The sequence below is a fragment of the Pseudoliparis swirei genome, chromosome 9, assembly GCF_029220125.1.
Source record: "Pseudoliparis swirei isolate HS2019 ecotype Mariana Trench chromosome 9, NWPU_hadal_v1, whole genome shotgun sequence".
Classification (NCBI taxonomy): domain Eukaryota; kingdom Metazoa; phylum Chordata; class Actinopteri; order Perciformes; family Liparidae; genus Pseudoliparis; species Pseudoliparis swirei.
Window position 1 is genome coordinate 10,403,548 of NC_079396.1, and position 11,197 is coordinate 10,414,744.

The following is an 11,197-nucleotide window of genomic DNA, read 5'->3' on the forward strand; positions in this document are numbered from 1 at the left end:
GAACACCTGAGCAAGCACACCAGACCAGACTGCAAACACCATTGTTCCCTGCTCCCACAACAGACAAACTTCAGCAAGAGACTGCCAAACTACAGAATACAGCACAAGTGTAAAACCGACTTTCCAAACACACTGGACCACTGCTACCTGTCACTGTGGCCTCGTTCGCTGCTCGCATCAGCAGCACTGTTTGGTTCTCTCTGATCACTGCTGGGTTCATCTTACAGGCAGTCCATAAAGAAACTAAAATGTGCAAAGCCTGTGGTGTGAACTGTGAAGAGAGATGGACCAACGAGGCCCACTGGGATGGAGTGCTTTTGAGGCTGCTAAGTGATACTGATGTTTTGCTGGACTGCTACAATCAGAGCACAAGGTGACATCACATATCACAATCAAACCTGGACATGGTTCTGGAGGACAATACCCTAACCAAAAACAACAAGCACAAAGAAAGCAGATGAACCTGGGCCAAGAGGCAAGGGCAGAAAGGGCCTACAGAGGTGGGGACACAGAGGTGGGGCACACACTGGGAAGCAACAGGCAGAAACACACTGGCGGTAGCTAAGAAGAGGCTGGAAAGAGCTACACTGAAAAAAGCAAAAAGAACTTTTCAAATGCGACCCCTGCATCTGTGGGAAGGTCTCAGACCATCCCCCACACCAGACCATCCCCCCTGGCTGACATGCTCCACGGCGTCAACTGAATGTCTGACTGATGTCTACCAACCATCCCCCCACACCACTCATCCCGCCCAACCTCTCCATCACCGAACATCCACCTCTCCCCTCTGCTGAGTCTCCCATCACCCCCAGGAGGATGAGAGGAAGCCTGAGGATGTGAGATCAGAGGCTCCTCTCGAGCAGACAGTCTGTCCCCCTCCTGCCTCTGTGTCTGTGCTGACGTCTTCTCCCCATCTTCACGCCCATCTTTCCGATCACCATCTTGCCACAGGGAGCCCTGCCTGCCCAATCGCCCTGATCATCCCGCCAATGCTCCTCCATCCATCACTTAATTACTCTGAAGTCAGACCCCCTGACGCCTGCCTGCCCCAAGTCCGTCCTTACTGGCTTCGCTTGCAAGCTGAAGCTGGGTCACAAGGGCCCAATAAATGACTGGGCCCAGTTTGACTGCACCACACACTGCGGTGGGACACTATAAGTTGGATGGATGTGGATACCCTGCATGCCCTGCTCCACTCCCCAACAGGAGGGACATGGACTTCTCTGGCAGCTTGGTCTCCCCCATCAACTTCAGGATCAAACTCTCCTACCCAAACTCTCCCAGCTCGCCTCGCCAGCTCGCCTCCCGCACCTCACCTGCTCCCTCCAGACAGGCACTGACAGACAGGGGACTCACACAACACGCACGACCAAACCATATCCTGCACTCAGAGGGTGTGGTCTGTTACTCTCTGATGTGCTCTCACCACTGCTCGCCTCTCACTACAGAGGACCCGTCCAGTTAGTTCACCTTGGACGACAAGGCAAACTTGACAGCCGGTCTCCAAGTGTGCGACACCACGTGTGTGCGACAGGAGACGGGTGGAGCGGGTGGTTGGGACTGTGGGAACCCACCTGAACAGCTGCTGAACAAGACTGTGGAGATGAGACAGTCAGTGGAAGGCCCAACCCTAACACTATCCCACCATTCAAAATAGCACTGTTCCTTGCTGAACAGACCTTCAAGTTTCTGAATCTCATCCCCCGGAGGTGACCTCATCATGCCACATTAACACAATCCGCAGTAAAAAGGCCCAGCAGGCTGTACAGCCAGCTCAGGAAGTTCAGCCTGCCCTGCCTCTGCTGCTTTTATCCCGGCCATCGTCCATCCATCATCAGTCTCTGTCCTGCTCTTCCATCACTGCAAAAAGAGTCTCAGACCAGACAGCTCCATTCCAGACTTCTACAGCTTCAGCCTCAGGAAAGCCTCCATTCAGTCCAGTCCCAACCCTTCACACCCTGGACACCGCCACCAGACAGAGGAAGAGGCGGAGCAGGCACCCACTGCAGACCACACACCAACAACTGCCCTCTGGCAGGCTTTCTGCCAACTGCCAAACCAATTCCAACAGAAATAGCTTCTTTCCACTGGCACTCACCATGATGAACTCCTAATCAGACTCTGTACTTTATCTTCCACTGCTATTATCTGCTATTTCTATTCTATTCTTTTGATATTCTTCTTTATATTGTTATTTATGTGTGTATGTGTATATTGTGCAAAGTATAAGAAATGGAGAAAATTCATGTCTATTCCTGTCTATACCGTGCAGTAACCTTCGCATGTCCTTGAACAACAAAGAGCATACTGGCCAACACATTTTCCATGCATGCTCACTGTATATGATCACGGTGGGAGAACTTCAAGTAGCCTGCCTACCAGCCACACAAACCCCTGTCTCTCTTTTCACCAATGAGCCCCGTACACTAGGATGAAGAAGAGGAAGGGAAGTGCTCAGCTCCTGCAAAAACCTTGCTTAATTACAAGTAGAACAACATACAAATGTTCAGCCGCAGACTCATCGCACCAAACAAGCCAAGCAGTGGGACTCCGGGAAGGAAAGAGGAAGAGAAGAGATATGCCCGATGAGGCCTCTTTCACAACACCACCCCCATCTCCTCCTCAAGGCTCTGCTACATTAGAAGAAGCCCCCCCCCGCCCTCTTCCAAATCCCAGGAAGCCATCTTAATTAGTGCACCTTATTTTCCCTCGCTGAAGGGAAGGTAGCATTGCTCGTTGTGGCGGTGGTGGGTAGGTGGGGATGGGGGTGGTGACACACAAGACACAGAACAACAAGTGCTTATTTTCCCCTCATTAAAAGGAGGCTCATGTTGCAAATCAGCCTGCCACAAGCCCTGACCTGCTGTGCTGCCGTGGCTGTTGTTGTCGAGAAGTTTGGGAGCGTGGGCTGGCTGCACGGGCGGCACGGCGGAGCTGCGCACCGCTCGCCTGTGAGGCGTCGGGATGATGAGTAATAGAAGAGGAAGGGCATGACTTGGCTTCTGGGGAGAGGGGCCGTGCTGGGCAACCAACTCAGTCAACTGGTCCCACAGTGACTGGGCTGACCACAGCACTGTGCCTTTTGTTTCTCCTCTCTGCCGTTGCACATCAGCCTCGGAGGCCCACGTGGTATCAGGGGAGGGGGAAAAGATCACCGCCGAGAAGACAGCTTAATGTATACCTCTCCTATCTTTGGGCTATCAGTTTTAGAAAGAAAAGCATTGTATTGTATGCATAGATGCCGAGTGCTAAACTCTCCTCTCATGTTCGTGATTATCTGAGTGTACTTATACAGCAATATGTGAGAGAGGGAGAGGAAAGTAACCCTTCAGTCTAGTTTGGTCTTTTTGGATGTTTCTTCAGGTAAAATCTTGCATTTCTGGGACAAACACTTGACTGGGAACATCCATACGAATCTTAATAGAATACTGCATGTATACTTCATGTATGTAGCCAGAGATGACGACATCATCCTCAAATTCAGATCCTTATCAAGTGCATATGAGGTCATTTTACTGTTTATTAAATGCACGTGTCACTTTAAACACGATTCTAATATTATATTCTCATCAATAACAAAATCAGTTTTCATTCATAGATATGTAATTGAATGCATGTTGAGAAACACGACTGCACACAATCATTTAAAGTAAACTTGGTGGCCCTGAAGAGTGATTCTCATCGCTGCAGGAGCACCATGTGTAAGACAATGTTTCAGGGCTCACAGAGAAACCCAAATGACACAATTCCTGCACATTAATAGACAAATATCCACAAGATACAACTCTTGTTTCATTGATCAGGACACATCAAAAACTTTAACAACCAGGCAGTTTTTTTCAAAGAGCTAAAAATAAGGTAGTGAAGAGGGGATATCCTGCCAGCTGATCACGCAGAAGTCGGAGTGTTTAATTAAATAGTTTGAATGCTTGAAGTATGAATGTGCATGGGTACATACAACTTCAGGGATAGAAATGTGGCTAACATTAGAAGAAGGAGAATATGTGGCATCTCAGATTTTCTAATTTCTTACCCAACATTTCTTTGGCAACTTGAAAGTTGTGATATATTACTTTGCACTTCCAGAAGAGATTACAAGCATGAATAAATAAATAAAAAAGAAGAAGATCAAGGATTTGGAGGTTTATGAACAAGAAATCTTTCTCCTCCAAAGAATTTAAATACATCACTTTCTGCACTGTGGATGGGGCTTTCATGACTGGGAACATTGTCCCTTTAAAAGAGTTGAGGGTATGTGTGTGATTGAATGTATTCACCCATTAGACTTTGTAGCTGTGATGCACTCACTCAGCTGCATGCATCACTAACAGCTAACAGTCCCCCGCTGCTAGCAGGCTTTTAGACTGAGAGAGGCTTTACAGTTCTGCATTTTAATAAGAGAACTTTGAATGGAGTGGCGGGGGATGGGTGAGAGAAGGGGGGGGGGGGGAGCCGAAAGAAAGAGGCATCAAAATATTTTCAGAGGAAAATGAAGTAATGACAAAATACCCACCCGGAGAGCGCAAAGCAGAGGGGGTTTCTGCCTTGGCAACGGTAAGGCTAATGTGTCAAAAGAAAGTCTGCAAGCATACAGAAGCGATGTCGTGTCTAGGAGGGTGGGCCATTCAAAGGAAGAGGGAAAAGGTCCAAAAAGCAGTATTGAACGTCTTAATTACTTTCTGCTTCGGCGCCAGAAAACATACCCCTGAAAAGGTTCAATTAAAAGATATCAAGGCAAATCAGCTGCCCTTATGGCGGCTGCTTGCTCATCGCTCAATGGAGCCGGGTTAAGCAATTATCGTCTGATACTGTATACTTATTCTCAAAAGGGACCTTGAGAGGCATCGATGTAATGCACCGTTTCAAACTCAGTTCCAGTGTGTTGTCCTTACTCCTTAAAGCAAGTGGTCAGGCAAACTAATGCTCAAAAGGAAAAATACCATTGGAGGAGAAAAGGAAGAGTCGGCCTAATTCAGAGAAAGGACGATAATTGATCAGTGACAGAACAACACCTTCATCAATGGTTTCTGATCACTGGCCCAAGACAAGGAAGTAGCATCTCAAAGGAAACTGAACCAACTCATAAGCAAAAAATGTTACACGGTCTGAAAGAAGGCACGGAAATCCGTAGGTTCCACTGATTCCCCGAAGCCTAGAATAAAATATTGAAGTCACCAAACCCACACAGAACATAACACCTGAAAACATCTGCCATGGTAGGGGAAGTTAGCGACCCTGAAGACTTACAGCTGCCGACAAGGAAAAAACTATCACAATTCCAGATTCTGACAACGGCAAAGTTAAAAAGGCATATTTTGTCATAAATAAAACATAGGAGTGCAGCATTTCGGCAAACTCCCCCAACGAAAGGTCCCAAGAGAGGGATGGGATGCTGTTTGTGAACTCAGGCTGTGCACAGTAAAAGGAGGCGATAGCACTGCATCACCACGACTAAAACTACATTTTCACATCAAGCCCTATTCAGCGAGGACTAGTCCTCTTTAAAAATTCATTAATTTACAGCGAAAATAGATTAAAGCGCCCAACCTAAAAAGTTTGGCTTGTGAATAGCATTAATAATGGAAGCGAGCATCCAAGAACCTCGAGGCTCTTGCTCAGAGGCATGGCTTAGGTTTTGTTGCGCTTCATAATGGAGAGTCATTTACATGTTTTAGAAGTATTACAGCTTTTTGATGCTTGTTTATAATTACATTGTTTTACATGCAAATTGGCTAACAATTGTTCCTCATTAAAACGTTACCAGGAGAGTGCTGCAACGCTCTCAGCTTGTGTAAGACACGGCTTTACATGAGGTTTCACAATGGGAGCGTTGCGCTGAACTCTTGTTGCTGGCGGCGCCACTGCTGAGTTCAATCCAAATGACAGCCCTTTAAAAGTGATCACCCCCCCATCTTATCTTTTACATCTTTCTCTTTCAAATCACAGCAGCACTTTCTGAACCGAATCAAAGAGGGTTTTGACAAGATAAAAGGATTTGCTGCATTTGAATCCAAATTATGTGTACTTTACTGGGGACGAGACAAAAAATCACACTGACTGGGACCACTTGGAAAACTCCAAGCTGCTTAATAAGGAGAGTAAGTCAGCTGTAATGCGTTGCCCATTTTATTTTGTCTGTCTTCCCAGCCTGCATATAAAAGAGTTCACTATGATCGGTGTATAGGTAAATCCACAACTAAGGGACAGCTGATCGGGGATGAAGGGTTTTGCGTCCACTCACTTGCAGGGGGGGTCTGGTAATTACTTCAAATATCCAGTCATTTCAATCATCCCTTTGTGTGAATGATGATTTAAAGAGTTGATTATTGATGCAACCTGAGGTAATTAAAATGACCTGTTGACCTGGTAATGTTGTAGTGGCCTGATAATTACAGAGGAAGATTAGAGGGCTTTGAGCTGAGGCAAATGAGACCTCTTCCTCATCTCTTTTAATAGCTGTGGCCCAGCTATCTTCCAGCATGGCAGTTTATCAACGGCCGCTGTGGCGGAAGTGTTCACGGAAAACAGTAGAAAACGAAGATGCTTGCAGGTATCAATCCATTCAACTTAAGGGAGTGGGTGTTGGTGTTTTCTCAAAGCATAAACTTACTTAGTAAGTCCTCAAGTAAACAGATCTTCTTCCCAAGGTTAGACACACATTCTGTATAATGGCAGCGGTATGAAAAGCTGAGCCTATAGTCTCTTTGCAGACTAACATTTTCCGCACAGCATGTCAAAGCCGTTGAGCTGTAGAAAAAATTAAATAATAAAAGACTGAATGATACATGCAAACACTAAATCCTACAGAGTTTTTAAATAGAATGAACTCCAAAAAAAAGGACACCAGGATATGCTGGGATCATATGTATATGTGCATGTGTGTATATATATATATATATATATATATATATATATATATATATATATATATCATATATATTATTCTTGGCAGACTCTTAGAAGAATGACTGGCTGCCCAAGATCACTAATGAAGTCACACACAAAGAATACATTACAAGAAATAATGAATATGCAGGAACACAACATCAAATCTTGACGGCCACGACGATTCATATCCCAGCGGCAGTGTAACTGGGATAAAATGTACTTGACTTATTAGTTCCCAAATGTTTTGTATATGATCATTATATATAGAATTTAATATTCTGTTTAGAATGTGTGAATTTCATCACATTGAGCGGCCTCGGCGCTCTTATTTCCCAACGTGTGCTGCTGTAATTAAGTCACATTTCTGTTATTCTACTGTATCTGCCGCATTCCTGTAACAACCCTCACAGTGCAGCTTTTGCTATTTTACTGTTTTGTTGTCATCTTTAATGCATATTGTTAGCATTACTATGTCACTATACTGTTTTTAGATGATTTTTACAGCTGTGAATATTTTTTATAGATGTTTCCATTTCACCTTTAAAGTTCACTAAGCCTCGTTCCCAGCATGCCAGAGCGCCTTTTTTCAGCCTTGACTCAAGTGGAGTTCGTTGTGGTTATCTCCTCGTTATTTCATAAATAGATGTCCAGATGTGTAGTGACTGAACTGGAGAATGAAATACAGTATGTGTCTTCCTTCAAGTGTTCTCTGTAGTAAGTGTTATTATGTTGTCGCAATGTGAAGTGGTTTAACTCCACGTGCATCTTATTACACTGGATTCAATTTATTATATTTTTTACGTTTTAACTTTACTCTTATTGAGAGACAATTCATACTTTGATTGATTTCAGGACAAGTTAGAAAAAAAGATTTCCAGTTAATTAAAAAAAACATTCCTAATAATTTTCTAACATAGGTACACATTGTCAACCTGTATGGATATATGTTAAAGTAATGCAGTATTGTTGCGTTGTTTGAGACATTATGAAGACAAAAAAGTCCTCAAAGTGAAGCTTTGCATTAAATGATCCAAGATGTGCAACGACCGACCAGCAAGAAATGAATGTGTGTTTGATATAATGGAATAAATGGTCCAAGTCTTGCTTGTCTATGCCCGACTGACATTAGTTACACTGGCATATGGAGTTAATCTTGATCAAAGAAATGCAAATGTGTGTAGTGTATCAACATAGTCCTAGATTATTATTTTTTTAAAGTCACAACTAATACACCCGTTTGCATTTGCTGACATTGACGTTAATAACAACGACCTTTCCGATGATAAAACAGAAATCAGTCAAACATTATGAGGGTTCCTTCTCTTCACGTTTCATGCGATTCTGCATAACGTTTTAATGAGGCATTTAGGAGCCTATGAGTGATCTAGTGAAAAAGTCTACAATGGCAATCAGCAGTGAGTGTGGCAGCTGTTTGGCAATTAAAAAGCCAAATTACCCTCAATCAACACCATTTACAAGCGCAAGTAAATCTCAGAGCAAATAATGATGAGAGAAATCTGTTCAGACAGCTCTCATCTTGATAGGCATTAGAAGCGCATCCAAATCAGGAACAGTGTAATCTCAAACGAATTTTCAGTCTACTTGCCACACACACACACACACACACACATGCACACGCCTCCCCTTGTCTGTCTGTTTTTGTATAGTGTTGGCTGGCCATAATGACTCCTCGACAGTATAAGATGATCACCGTTCATGTTCAGGTGAGGGAGTCGTCTCTTTATGGAAAGAGACTGGCCATTTGAGGCGGCCTTTGGAAAATAAATCCATAGTATGGTGAGGATAACTGCACCATCAACAAACTCTCCTTATTATTGGTAAACGGCAAATAAAAAGTAACCCGCATGCATTGTTGGACAAACAGTCACTCAAGGGCAATTATTGCAAATTGCAGTTCACTGTGCATCAAGTACAGTATTTGCAGATGTGCCATTTTGTGCCATCTGAATCCAATATGACGCACACATTAAAGTCAATTCTGGAAACAATGTAAACTTCCAACATTACACTAATATCAGTTTGAATGGTGTTAATCTGTACTGGCAATTCAAGTCATAACACTGTATTACATTCTTTATAAATAGTCCTCAAAAAAAAAAAAACACGGAAAGCCACTGAAAATGATATGTCCTGTAAAAACGTGCCGGTTGAAACAAACAAACAACGACATGATGCATGCAGGGATTATTATATATGAATGGCACACTGTACATCCATCCACACAGTAGCCCCCATAATGCTGCAAAAGACCTCTCATTCACAAAGCAACAGCTAGAATATTATAATGTGTGAAACAAAGTTGATTGGATGTGAATCAAGTGAACTGACTTCTCTTGCTCCCTTTCCTTACACCCATCGAGGCAATGCGCGTTCAACTTTTAGAGTCGCGACTTTAAAATATAAATGTGACTTTCCGTTCAAGTGCGTGGCTGCCAGCGGGGACTCGGTCCTCTCGGAGCCGTCGGTCTGCCGCTGTCTTCCGCCGGCATCACTTCAAAAGTGTTCATTGAACGCCACACTCTTCGCAGCACGCGCTGTCTGAACGCCACGCAAACTTCAAATAAGTTGACTTTTGTCAGACGGACATTTGGGGTACAGACGAATGCTATCCGGTGTCCGCGTGCACACCGTGACAGGCGCCGAATTTGTCCCCCGTAAGCCAGCTGCCTGCCGGTGAGTATAAGCCCGAGAAGCTGCCCGGTAAATCGTTACACTGTCACAAACCCGTAACGGCCGACATTCAAACATTCTTCCGCGCAGACTACTCACCGTCGTCGGGTAAACGTGAATCGGCTCAATTCAAATATTTTCTCTGTGTGTGTGTGTGTGTTGTACTCTGGGTTCAGGAGCTCCAGACGCCTCGTCTGCAGAGTAAAAATCCCCCTTCGAAGACAAAAAGCTCCAGCGGTGCCGAGGCGCTGTCACTCGGGCTGCACGCACGCTGCTCTGCAGGCGTCACGCTGACCGCTGCGGTGGTCACTCGACAGTCATGACGAGCAGACGAGACCCGCTATTCGCGTTTGCGCTCCGCAGCCACGAAGATCCCGGGTCCCTCTCTCTCCGCTCCGCTCCGCTGCTGAACCACCGGAACTACTTCCAACGCCAGCCGGAGCACGTTGAAGATAAATTCATGCACCACAATGGGGGGAAATGAAATCACATCCATTTAACTAGTTCCCACATTCAGTATTAATGAGACCCCATCAGGACACACACACACGCACACACTCACAGAAACACTACCATAATTAGGCCATGGATAGCACGCCTTCAAGATAATAACTATTAATAATAACAACGTGCCATCATTGTTATACACTTTATGTTTTAAGTAATCAACATCATCTGATACACTCTAATCGTTATAATCATAAGAAGTATGACACATTATGAGAGAAAGACAGTCATTTTGACTGTTTTGCTCAAAGGGTAAAACAGTTTTATATATATGAGACTATATGATGATCAACAAATATAGCCCAGATATCAGTAGGCCTATACCCGGATCTACATCTACAAGCTGTTGTGTGATATTTATTACTAGTTCATGCCATAAACTGAAAAGGGGGAATATTTGATGGATAAAAACTTTTCACTCACATTGTTTGATCTTAGTTGCGAAATAACAGCTCGAAATGCTTTCGCAAATACATGTAAAACTACATGTGAGTTTAGAAGGCTGTGGCATGATTACACATGCCAATCCATCAAAGGATAATTGTTTGTATATTAAACAGCCTGCAGTATCTCATTTGCAAGTTATATAGGGTTAGCTTGTAATAGTTATATGTTATGATATTGCTTAAGAGGCTCTTACAAATAGCTTTTTCCTCATGATAGAAAAGCAGAAATAATGTATGTTATTAATATATCTGACTTTTTCTCCCTTATTTTTCTGGCCTACCACATAAATGTTATACCACACAAGTTGACAGCAGCCACCTCACCAAAGTTGTTCAGTATTACCATATTATCTCTCTGGCAGGCTGTCAAGCAGGAGATGTCAAAGACACATCAGTTAAAATAGTAGATTTGTTTTGTTTGTACCAGCTGATGTGGCCGGTAGGTACACAATATTTCCTACACAGCATTATGTCGAAAATATCAAATTAGCCATTGAGTAAGGTTTAGCGAGACTGTGTACAGACTCACTCTGCCACTATACCCAAGTACCTTCTCCTCCATTCCCTGCCACACATTAACATGTTGCATTACTTATATAATATCAATGTACCTTATTGTATACATATATAGTATATATATATATGTATATATATATACTGTTCTG

General features: G+C 43.7%; 1 protein-coding gene across 6 annotated transcripts in view; it reads right to left on the minus strand.

Annotated features, from left to right (window-relative positions):
- The window catches only part of LOC130199184 (forkhead box protein J3-like), a 61,633-nt gene extending 50,436 nt beyond the window's left edge, over nucleotides 1–11,197 (minus strand). For all 6 annotated transcript variants that reach the window (XM_056422467.1, XM_056422471.1, XM_056422468.1 and 3 more), the window contains exon 1: nucleotides 9,679–11,197. The gene's annotated coding sequence lies outside the window, so the exon portion shown is untranslated. The remainder of the gene's footprint in view (nucleotides 1–9,678) is intronic.